Consider the following 12901-nt stretch of genomic DNA (forward strand, 5'->3'; position numbering starts at 1 on the left):
TCTATATAACTACGTTTGTGTACCTAAAGCTCCCCATTTATGGAGGTTTAAGATCAAAAAGCTGAAAATGTAGTCAAAGCATTTCACTGTAAGTAGTTATCAAAAGAAAGTAAATCAAAGATCATGGAGACACATTTGGCAAAGAGTACGAGGAAACCGCTCAGAATTTTGCTTGAAAGAGTCATGCTGAAGAGCAAGTTCAGACTAGTTTGGAGAAACAGTAACAAGGAAATCATGTTCACCTTGTTCTATTCTGAATCAGAGGCCAGTGAGTGATTTCTCTTTTTATGTGGAAGTGCTGTTTTCTACCCTAACTAATTTTAGCAGAAATTTCACAGCACAAATGCTTAAATGCAGAGACAAAAAAGCTACAAGCACGTCCAGGTATGAGGTAACGCACCATATTATGAGTGCTGATCCTGCCCTGACGGTGGTGGCAGAAGTCAGACTGGAGAGAAACAGCGGTTTAAAGTTGTTTGAACTTCAAATACAAATGACAGAAAGCAATAACTGCCTACATGAAGCATGAGTGCAATCATCTGCCTACGCTGGCCTCTCTCTCACAGGGAGGAAGAAGAAGGGACCGAGGAGGAGACATTCGAACCCTGTCGGGAGGGATTTCTCATTGCCCTGAACATTACACGTTGCCAGTGTCATTCCTGTAAACACTTTGCTTCCCGCGCTTCCTCTCTTCAGGACTTCGTTGTTATCGTTCTGGAGAAGCCTGGGGCGCTTTGTCCTGAGGCGGAGCAGGTCCGGGAGCGAAGGGAAAGGAAAGGAGCAGCCGCGCTGCCGCCCGCGTGTGGCAGAGCCCATCTCCGGTCCTGGGCGTCCCTCTAGAGGTGAAACAGCAGCCTTGTCCCCAAATCTGCTTTTCCACAGACAGCCCTGCCGGGCTGGCAAGCAGGGATAGGAGTGTGAGCTCTGAGAAGGTATCCGAGCAGGTCTCACTGAACTGCTACAAACTACCCGGTTGTAGCCGGCGTCGAGTGGCACCGCCATAACCCTGCCCAGGGGCTGAGCACGGGCTCTGCTGCTGCGCCCGGCCCGCGGCTCCTTAAACCCCGAGGCCGAAGATTTCAATGAACTAAGTAAGAATTACTATGCTCGATGGGCTATTTCTTTTTCCGTGCATTCATCCCTTTCCCCTACAGCATTCCTGTCTCAATAAAGGGAAAATAAAATCACTTAAAGGAGGACTGTTATGTGAATAAGCAAAATTACATTAACAGTGTTCGTTGGCTTTTTTAATATAATCTAACCTATTTAATTACAGTCAGAAAAAATATCCAAGTATTTCTAATGAAAAAATGTATATATACATGTGTGTACATATATCTAAAAATAAATATATATGGAATATTAGATCTTTTGCTTCTTTCTTACACGGATTACATATTGATCACAACAAGAGAAGAGATAGCAACAAAAGCTCTTTGTCTGATTTCTCTGCTGCCAATTGACAGCATTACACAGTCTGGCTGCCCCGTTTCACACACACACACACACAAATACATTTGCCTCTGCTCTGCAGCCACACAGTCAGTGGAGCTCTAAGCCACCAGCTTGTCACTTACTGTTACCAATGAACTGTGCAGTTCAAATCAGCAAGGCACCCAAGGGAGTTGCAAAGGATTTTCTCATTGCATTTCAGGGGAACTGAGATGGATCCTTGGTGGAGAGTACAGAAAAAACTGTACACATACAAACCTGGAAGCCACAGCTGACACAAGCCTGAGACCAGTGCCTTGCACTGTGCCTACCTAGGCTGTGGCAATCTATCTGGGAGTGCAGCTACTCAGTCACAGGCTGCATTTCTCCAAACCTGAGTCTTTGATATCAGCATTAGTTTCTCACCACAGCCCTTCACTAGATCCCAACCAATCTAAGCCTTGTGGGAGACTTTCAAGAAATACGTTCAGGAGCCAGACATCCATACCAGCCTTTTTCAAATCAATACGTGATTATCTAGAAAAATCAAACATTTGGGCATAGGCACCTACTAGACAAATTCTTAAAAAGCCACAAAATTCTCCAGTGCCCTTTAGCTGAAGTGACTAATCCCAATGGCACACACAAGGTATCCACAAATATAAGGACAGTTCTGTACCTAGAATGACAGGAAATTCAAGAATCTACTAATTCACTTATATATGAAGATGATCCTGAAACCAAGACACTCCCATGAACTTTCAGAGTTGAAATTACTTTCAGCTTGTGAACACTTAATCATTTCTGTTTCTTTTACAATAGCACTGTGTATATTGTAGCCCTGTTTCAAGTGAGGTACTTCAAAATACTTTGCACATAAACAAACCTGACAGGCTTCCTCGCAGCATCCCCCTGGCTAAGTTCTTGTCCACAGCACATAGAAGCCACCTGGTTTTTCTTTTACACCGAGACAAGCAGTTTTAAATCACACTGCATCACCAAGAGCCTGAAAATGACCAGTAATCTGTTATAGCTTCATATCAGTAACTAAACCGAGTCTTGGAATATAAATCCCTAAGAAGCCTACAAAAAATTGTGGGTCTACATCAAATTACTGTGAAGTAAAAGCTGCCTTGTTTTGCACCCCTCTCCTTATTCTCATTACAAAAGTCATTCACTGCTGAGTGACTTTGATTTCTGCATGCACCACCTTCATTAATGGAAACTAATACATGTACGTATTAATTTACCCAGCTACTTTTGCTAACATTCAATGCCTTTTCTTTTTAATATGTGAATGGGGCTAATTCTAGACCTACAACTCAAAAGGCTCTGCTACTAGGAACAAACCTGCAGCAATGGATAGAGAGAGTTAAGAAGAGGGCTTGAGTTCCATTTGATGTTTTTAATAAATTGTTTCCTTCTCTTGTTTAAACCAGGACATTGTGTGAATACTACTGAAAGAACAGCATCATTAGATACTATTGGAGAATTAGAAAGCGAGTGGCAGTGTTGTATTTGACAGCTCCATAAACAGAAACATTACATTATCAGGAAAAGGGCCACAGGCAGTTCAGCAAATTTCAGCCCAGTGCCTTCATCATTCTCAAGCAGGGTTTCATGAGTAGAAGTCACAGCAGTTCTCACAGGTGACCTTGTCTGTGCTCTTTCTAAATACCCATCCTCAGAGCAGCCCCAATATTCTCTGAAATCCATTTGATTCATATTGCAAAAAGCCTGCTGGCAGTTACTGACAGTGTCTGGGAACATACTGAGGATGGAGGATGGAAGATGTACTAAAGCGACAAGCCACACTAACACAAATAGCATCCTTAGCGTTTCCAAGTAACTGCTCTTTCTCTGTCAGGTGGGACACCCTTAGTGTCAATTGGCAATTGATGTTGTCTCTAAACCTTTTAAATGGCATGCACACAAAATTATTCAATCCTCTGTTTCTAAAAGATTTATTTTCCTCAATTATATCATTAATATCCCAGGTTAATAGACTCTGTGAGAGAAAGAGCTACACTCAGATTACAGTTATTCACACAACTGGGAATAGGAATGGTATCAGAACTGTTTCTGCTTCATGTGGCACTGAAAGTAATAAATTATTTAGTAAGGACTGTACCGATCTGACAACTTAAGAAAAAAAAATTCTCAATATCAAAACCTCAACTGACTTCAGTGGGAACAGAACCGAACTGTTGCAGTAATTAGAATCAGTTTTTAAAATCTGGATTATGGGTAGCCCTCAATTAAACCTTGGTGATGATATGCTTATGACATGTTTAAATTATGCTAATGCAGCCTTTGAATGTTTTATCAGTTCCACTGAGCAACCTGGCTGTTTCCCAGCTGGTTGGAAGCAGGTCAAAGTCAGGCAATGCTTCCAGGGCAGGCTCCTGCCAGACATGAGTAATCACCCTGGAATCTTATTCCTGAGAACTCTTTCTAAGTGATGTGAAAAATAGCCCATGTTAAACTGCATTTTCCAAATTGACTTTTTTTCTCCATAGCAGGCTCTTAGTTAAGTAGTTCAGGTGTTCAAAGGGAAACTCTGGTTGTAATTGTACCTTTTATTCCTGTTTCAGAAAGTAGCCAAAACCAGGAAGGCAAGACAAATGCTGTGTTCCTCTATAATGCTGCTCAGCTCATTCAGCTGCACCTCCTGATACAGTTAAATAAAAGTGATGATTCCATGATGCTATAATCTTGATACATTTATATAGATTTGTGTTGCAAATAATCAAAATTTTAAAATGGTTGAAAACAGATGCATGCACTGCATCTGTTTTCAACTTCTACATCCATATATCCACTTTTCCTACTTTGTGGAGATTTTTCTGATCACATATTGCTGGCTTGCTCCCTCATTTTCTCTACCTAAAGTATGTCTAAGTGAAATGTACATTACCATTATTAAATTTTACATCATGACCTCAGTAGTTTCGTGAGAAACACAAAATCCCAGTCAAAGGGAATGAGGACAGTGAAATAATGTTTCTCCTGTTGTGAGGGGGATGTTGTAGCTATCCTGAAGAGCTCTATCAATTCACTTTGTATTCTGCAGCCTCAAGAGTATTTCTCTGCTTGCCCTCATTTAACTGCAGACCATTCATCAGTCAAAAATGTATATTTTGGCTTTGGAAAGTACTCAAAAACCACTAGAGAAAGGCCATGAAATCATGCTCAGTATGACCTAATCTGAACTCAGAAGCAAAAAAATTCTTTTATTACTTCTCCTGTGTTTTTTCTTTGAATTCAGTTAATCTGTATAAAAGATCCACACAGTTGATCAATAAGGATGTAATTTTCTCTCTTTAAAATAATTTCAGTTTTCAACCTCCTCTGTTGTTTGTAAAAAAAAAATAAAAAAGAAACAAAATCTAAGCCTTCATTGTCTTTTTGCTTCCAGTAACTACATTAATAGTTGCTCTATCTCATGTACTCTGCCACTTCATGCTACTAGTTTTATTTCAGTTGAGCATTTAGGTGAGCATGATTTGAGGTATTATTTGCATCCTGTGATTGTATGGCACTAGTGTCACTTTGGGCCACAGCTAACTAACAGTTTTTACAGAACAAGGAAGTGAAACTCCAATACCCAGGATGCAAATGTTCTGATCCATAGCTAAGACCAGGCTTCCACAGGCACTACAACAGACCTGTGGCTGTTGGATCAGACAGCAGCAGAAATTTAAACAACAGAAGGATCTACACTGATCACATTTAGATGTGATAGAAATAGCAAGAATATAAATTACAGAGCTTACACTGGCTTTATATTCTTACATGAGCTTTCAGGGGCTGTCAGAGGACAGGTAAAATATAAGTGTCACACTAAGGGACAACTGTTGACATAAACAGCACAAAAATAACCCAATATATGTTTTAAACAAAGCTGAACTATCAGAGAAACTTAATGCCAGATGAAAGTTTTGGGTTTCTGCAGCAGCGCATTTTTAAACTACTTCTACAAATCCAAAAGTTGAACTTAATATTGTGTTAAACCCTTATCCAAATTGCTTCTAGCATCTGTGACTCCATGTCTGCAGCATTACACCTCTGATTTTCCTAAGTAATGTGGGTGGGTTTTTAAATTTCACTTCTAGTTTATCACCATGGAAGTGCTCATCTGAAACCTTAAAAAAACATCATCAGGCAGTAAAACCTAAAGGTTGGAAAAGTCATTCTAATCTGACATGCTTTTTTTCCTCCACATTTAGCTCCTGTGATCTAACAGACATGCTGATCTAGCAATGAATACCTGAAGCTGTGTGAACTGCCAACTTTTCCATGGTGACCCCAACCAAGCACAATATCAGTGTCTGAGCACTGCTTTGAACATCAACCTCTAAGGATTTACCAGTTCATGATCAATCCTATTGAAGAGTTGTTTCTGCTCTTCTCCAACTCCATCTCACCATACGCCCCCATCCCAATCATCTCCAGTCACATATTCACACCAACATGAGGTGCATTTCCCTTCACCGTCAGAGCTCTTGCTCCCCAACAACATCATGGAGACACAAAAAGCCAGTTTAGAGCTGTAATCACACTAATGCATGCTCAGGATAACTTTAAACGGCACTGTTTATGTCCATAAAACCTTTAAAGGAAGATCAGAACCCAGTTTAATTCAATTCTGATGGGTATTTACGGAAAACAACAGTGAACCAGCAATAATACCACTTGGCTTTTACAGCTAAGTAACACGGTAAATTACAGACTGCAGATGTAGTTTCTAATGGCAAACTCCAAAGAATTCTACGGACATTTTCAAGCGAAGAGTAATTTACAAATTACTCTCAAAAACAAACATCCACAAAACAAACACCCAGCAGTATCAATCAGCTTATTTCTTATAAGCAAAACCCACTCTAATCACAGTCACATACTAGGCAAAGTAATGATTCAAACATGAAGATTGACTTTTACCATCTGTTTTGAAATTGCTGGACCACCACAACGAAAAAACACAAGCTGGCATTTCACAAGACCGAGGCCATTAGTGAGAAGAGAAACATGAAGTGCTAGTTTGTTTTCTTGCCAAAGAGAACCTTGTACAAATTTAAGATATGGTAGTGTATGAGTGTTTCACAGATATTGTTTATTTACCATATTGATGTCTCTAATTTCAGACTGAGATTTATATCACTTTTTCATATGCAGTGTTTTGCATTCAAAATGCTAAGCAAACATGACTCCATTTTGCAAGCCGCACAAAGAGATGGTTCTTACACATTGTCCTTCGAAGTAATTTTGAATGGGACAGGAAAAAATGAATATATGGGTTCCTTTGAAATTGTGCACATGACCACAGCAATGTGCAAAGCAACTAAACAGAGCCCACAGATGCATACTGACTCTTGACAGCACTTTTCCCCCAACTGTGAGGTTGATTAAAGCACAAAATGAGCAATGTTTTGCCAGTTCCTCCCATCTCTTACACAGCACTTGTGGAGATAGGTTCTGCTTAAGAGGAGAAGAGCAATCTTAATACTGCCTGTTTTTGTCAGAAAACCAGTCAGTGCTGACTAATTTCAACAGAAAAACATCTTCTACTGTACCCTGCCTCCCACAGGTTGTTAACTACTTGTTAAAGGCATCGTTTTTCTGCATGTGTTCATCAAACACATGTCCCAGAGTCTAATTCAAAATGGGGGTCACAATTTCAGATGGTGCCACTGGCAAAAAGCTGTGAAACCCAACATTCTAGGTTCATTTTACCCTTCCATCCAGAGATCTTTACAAATGGATTGATCATTTAACATACTTGTCAAACCAGTTACCACAGTGCTTTTAGCAATATCCAAATGGAAGTATGTTTCTGCCTTTTTAATAATGCAGTGGGTGTAATGAGTCACAGTGCAATGAGTGAAAATAAAGAGTACTGACTCATGTCTATTAAAACATGTCTTGACTAGATGTAAGTAGGTGACTACACACTAAATAGCATGAGGATATTAGGAAGCAGAAGTGAAGGTCTGCTTGTCAACAAACCTCAAGAAAGGTACATCCAGACTATCAAGATATGATATTGTTAATCAGCTCCTTCGACTCGTGACCATGCACCTGACAGTAAAATGTGTCCCAAACATATAAAAATCTCAAATTCTTTCAGCACAGTAAGATGCTAACATTACATTAGGAGCCCCTGGGCTCTGGCTGTCAGAAGCAGAATTGGCCACATGCATTGGACACTGATGTAGAACGAGACCTCAGATCTCATTGTCATCTATGACCATGTTGGGAATCGCTATTCCTACTTACTGCAGCCCCAAACTACAGGCTCATCCCTAACAACACTACTGATTAAGGTGCAGTACTTCTGAATAATGGAGCACAACACTTTCAACACAGGTAAACCCCGTGAGATTTGGCAGGATTTACCCCAGCCCCAAATCTGCTGAAATTTATCATTCTTCATATTTGGCCGGGTTTTTTTTTGTTTTGTGGACACAGAGTAAACCATGCTGTGACCCTGGCAAACATCCTGGAGGGAGCACAACATAGACCAGCTAGCACTAGAGGGAAGCTGAAGGTTCCTACAGCAGCAAGATGAACAAGAGTCAACAGTGTGCTCTGGCACTGAAGAAGGCTGACAGCATTTGGTTTGTGTTAACAGAGCCATGGCAAAAGAAGTTATTTTTACCATTTACTTATCACTTGTTGAACCGTATCTAGAATACTGCATCCAGTTTTGGGACACCCTCCTCCCCCCAGTACGACAAAAACATTGACTAACTGGAGCAAATCCATCAGAGGGTCACCAAAATGGTTAAAGACTGGAGCACTTGCCCTTTGAAGAGAAGCTGGGTGATCTGGGCTTGTTCAGCCCAGAGAAGATACAGCTCCAGAACGACTTTGGAGTAGCCTTCCCTAACCTAAAAATAAGTGCTGCGCTCTTCACATCTCCACCCTACCTCTGTGCATGTAAATCCCAACAGATGAAACTAGTTTACCAAGTCCTCTGAACAAACGACAATAATTTTGTTTACTTTCACTAGCAGCAATTGGCTGTTCATTAGGAAGAAACTGGAAGTGTGAAGTTTTCCACTTGTGCTGCTACTGAAATGGAACCCCACTAGTTAAGTACTTGAACAAGAAGCACCTCAGAGATAAGTGCCTGCTGTCCCACATTTGCAGGCAATTCTCCTCTTGGGCCACCCCTAGCAGACAAAAGCTTTTTAAAAAAGCATTAACTTTGTGGTGCTCTGCCCGGGCTGGCTCCTAATTTGGCAGCCCTAGATATTATATAAAAAAAAAAATTATTCTGTGATGGACCTTAAGTTTGAAATGAAAAAGAATAGGCCAGTTTGCCCTACTTAAATTCTGTGGATATAAGTAAATCAAGACATTTGACAGGAACAACTGGGTATTCCTAACAGCTCTCCCTCCACCTCTGAGGTAACTGCAAGACAAATAACCTTTACTAAATTCCAGTCAAATGAGCTGAAGACCTCCAAGCAGGAAGTACATTTGCTTGAAATGCAAAATTCCTCCCATCTTTTTAGGTACTGACAACCATGAGTGCAACTTACAGAAGAGAACAACCCCCCAGTACAACTTATATCCACCAACACCCTTCCACTAATGAATGTTTCCTTCATCCAACACATTATCAAAAACATATACATTTATCCTAATGCCAAATAAAACATTCATGGGTGCACATTTTTACAATAGCTTTCCAGAAGATGGGAGAATACTTAAAGCCAAATTGTTCACTAAAATGCTTCCTGAAAAGCATGTATTGCTCAGGCCTGAGCATTCTCAGATGTTTCCTATGTTAATAGCCATATTAACAACTAAAGTCAACAGTTCCAAAGGATATTTACCAGCTCAGATCAAATCTATTATTCACATTTCAGTAGCTATTCTGGGAATTCAAATCCCTAGACAACTTAGAAAATCCTACCCACAGAGTACCTTTAGCATTCAATACAAGATTTACAAATACAACCCCAGAGTATTTTCTGTAGGAGACTTCTTTCATTAATCCTTCTGAAGTGTTAAGACTTTTTACCAACATGGCACATTTCATCTACCACCATGCTGCAAAAGAGCTCTGTGAGCAATTACAGCCCTGTCTTCAGGCTGATTCATTCCCTTTAATTAAATGCCCTTGAAATATTACTGCTATGAATGTCATCAGATGCAGCCTTTGTTTGAAAATAAGATCAAGAAGGACAGAACAAAAGCAGAGCTAACTTTCTCAGCCTCAAGAAACTCAGGAACTAAGTTTGGATTTTTTTTAATTTTTTTTTTTAAATAATTCTCAGTTCTACAAAACTCAAATTCCCCTACATTTTAATTCCAAAAACTAAGCCCTTCAAAAATGCCTTTTAAGGAATTACCATGTCTTTATTCAGATGAGAATGACTGAGGAGCAACAAACAAAAGCAAGAACCAATAAACAAAACCCACAATTAACATAGCAATTGAGCCATTATTTAAATGCTTCCTTCAGTGCTATGTCACCCCAGAACTTAGCTTCCATCCCAGGTGCTGATTGTGTGTTGATTCATCTCATTCTGCCAGTCAAGATAAATCCAAACTTCGAAGAGATGTATCTTATGACAAGAGGCACAGAAGTAGAACAGTGTCAGTCTTCAGAAAATTGTTCTTTGTGGCTGATGTACCATTAAAACTAAGAACAGTACACGAGAACCAGATCCTTTTATACTGGGAGGGGTAAATGGGTTCTAATGTGGTTTGCAGGATCAGAGCATTTGCTGTACTTGGCAATTACTTCCAAGTTCTTAATTTGTATTTTAAAATTCACATTTCTTTTTTCACAGGCCAAGAAGAACCATCAGAAGAAAACTAGGGGAAGAAAAAGCAGCTTAAACACATAAATACATGCATCGACTCCTGAGATACAGATCTAACCTCCCAGTAACTACAAAGAGAAGACAGCTCACCCACCATGTCTGAAACCGTGTTAGGACTATAACCTGTGAATTACAGGTCCATAAATTGTAAGACTTCTGTAGCATCCTCTTCAGAAGATTCCACAAAAATGTTACAGCAATTTTAGTCCAGATTTCACAGGTTACATTCTAGCCTATTTTGGATGTAGTTCAGGGTAATAATTTTTCTTGGTGAGTTCCAAGAATAACGGTATTTCTTGCTATTTGGCACCTTTTCAAAGCACAGACAGCAGCTCTCACAGCCAATTTCATTCCCCCCCTGAGACACACATATTTGCTTAGATGATCCAGGGTCATTTACAGAAAGAGGATACCAATTTCAAAATGGTTCCATAGCATTTAATTCTGCTGTTTTCTCAGGTTCTAAATACTACACATACTTCATGCTTTCAGTTTCTTGCTAAGAAAATGTAACTACTGCCACTGAAAGTCATGTTTAATATCCTCTCTTTATCCTAAGGACTGACTGAGTTGGTTTTTGTTCTATCCTGACTTACATAGAGGGGACTAAGGCAGGAATACTTAAAGCACTGTGCAGAGCCTTGACCATTAAAAACAGATGAAATCTGGACTGGCTAAAAAAGCTCCACTGGTTAGTACACTTAGGATTGATTATAAGGCATGCAGAGAAGATGTATTAACCTATTCTCATTACTGTTGTGCTACTCCTATTCCCATTCAAATCTCAAAACTGTGATCTTGCAAACTCTGAACTCTGCAAAAAATCAGCCTCAGTTCAGCACTCCAAGACTGTTCTCAAATCTTCCAGCTGGGGTTAAGGCATAAACTGAGGTCACAGAATACCAGGTTGGTAGGGGAGCTCCAGCATCATCTCATCCAAACCTTCTTGGCAAAAGCAAGATGTCCTAACACCCTATCCCACCGAATCTTAAAAGTGTCCAACAGTTCGGGAATCCACCACTTCCCCGAGGAGATTATTCCAAAGGCTGATTGTTAACAGCTGATAGGATGTGAGCTTCCTGCAGATAGCAAGGCTGTACTTAAGTGCTCTGGCTTTTTCAATAGGATGATCTTCTGAAAGTCTCCAAGATTAGAAAAACGCATGCCAGGAGCAATCCTGGCCTTGGGCAGAATGATGAAGCTTTTTCCAAACCTATGTTTTCACTGCAAGAAAAGCAGACAGATATAATTGTTCACAAGACCAACAACTCATTTAGCATAGATTGTAAAGGGAACAAGAATCTGAATTAGGGAGTTCCACAGCTCACTCCACTTCGAAGTGGCAAGTAACAGAGACCTAATTGTTTTTCTCAATTCTAAATAAATTAAATAGTTCTCAGAGTACATAGCCTTATAAGAATGGTGTTTCCCATCCAAGTCAATCAAGCATATCTTAGAAACAAGCCAGCAAGCACCAGGTTTTTTTCCCCTGCTTAACAGTTCAGCACCAGACTAATCCACACAGTGTTTAAAAGCTCTACGGGGAGGCAGCACTGCTAATAGCAGTAAGAGCAGGGACATCACTTCCCCGTTTGGGCCCATTGTAACAGGTTTTAGCATGTTGGTGTTTATTAGCCTTCTCTTCATGCAGGCAACACATTTTTGAAGGCAATAAAGACATTATAAAAGACAGAGTCTCCATTTGGAATCTGGTTTTGAGACTTATCCTTGAAACATATAGTATGGTATTACCTTTCTTCAGAGACGATTTAAAAACTATATATATGCAAATGTAAAAATTAGCTTGAGCATACATTTGCCTATAAAATAATGTAGAGAAATGAGACAAAAAGCCATCGGACCAGGAAAATACTGATTTGTCAACAGTCTATAGATCTCAGAGAGCTAATCTAAATAGTTAAAATATTTTTGCAATTATGCACCAAAAAACCCTTTTCTTGTTGTTTTTTTTTTCTTCAGAAAACTATGCAGCATTTTATAACAACATCTGTCATAAATGGAAACTGTCCAAAAATGTGTCCTCAAAAACAAAACTTTCCACCTATGAGCACACTTCCTCAGATGAAAGGGACCACTGTAGTCTATAGGATTACCCATTAGACACACAGGAAGAGGCCTTTACAGTTCCCACTACAGAGTCATTAAACTGGTTATGTCAAAAAGTTGGTTTCTATTTTCTTAATTAAAAGGGAAAAAAAATCATGTCTGAGCAAAGGCAGAAACAAAAAATTAAATACACTCCCTCAACAAAAATTGCACTCAAAGCATTTCTTCTCTATCACCTTGCATCACCTGTTGTACCAGGTTTTATATTCTCATTGACTAGTTGTTTCAGTACTTATAAATACAAATACGTAAAGGACTATGAAGCACTAAGTTTTGTTTCCTAAGGTATCTCTAGCGGGGATTTGATTACCGGGGAGCAGAAAGCACCAAGGAAAAGGCTCTGTGAAGGCAGAGCAGGTGCAGAGCACCTCCTGCTAAACCAGGGGCACGAGTGATAGCGCCCAGTCACCGGCTGCCAGCACACGCAGCCCTTCGCTCAGGTGAGCGGCACCGGCAATTGAAAGGGAGGATGCACGCTCCTGCAAACCTTCTCCCGGGATTCA

At 39.9% G+C, this 12901-nt stretch overlaps 1 non-coding gene across 1 annotated transcript; it reads right to left on the minus strand.

Moving 5' to 3' along the window:
* Positions 1 to 1985: 1985 nt before the first annotated feature.
* Positions 1986 to 2033, minus strand: LOC136294291 (U7 small nuclear RNA). Its single transcript, XR_010722354.1, has one exon. It is a non-coding gene; the product is annotated as a U7 small nuclear RNA (small nuclear RNA).
* Positions 2034 to 12901: the final 10868 nt, after the last annotated feature.

Source organism: Chamaea fasciata, unplaced genomic scaffold (genome assembly GCF_029207755.1).
Source record: "Chamaea fasciata isolate MVZ Bird 193981 ecotype frontalis unplaced genomic scaffold, bChaFas1.0.hap1 SCAF_9, whole genome shotgun sequence".
NCBI lineage: Eukaryota > Metazoa > Chordata > Aves > Passeriformes > Sylviidae > Chamaea > Chamaea fasciata.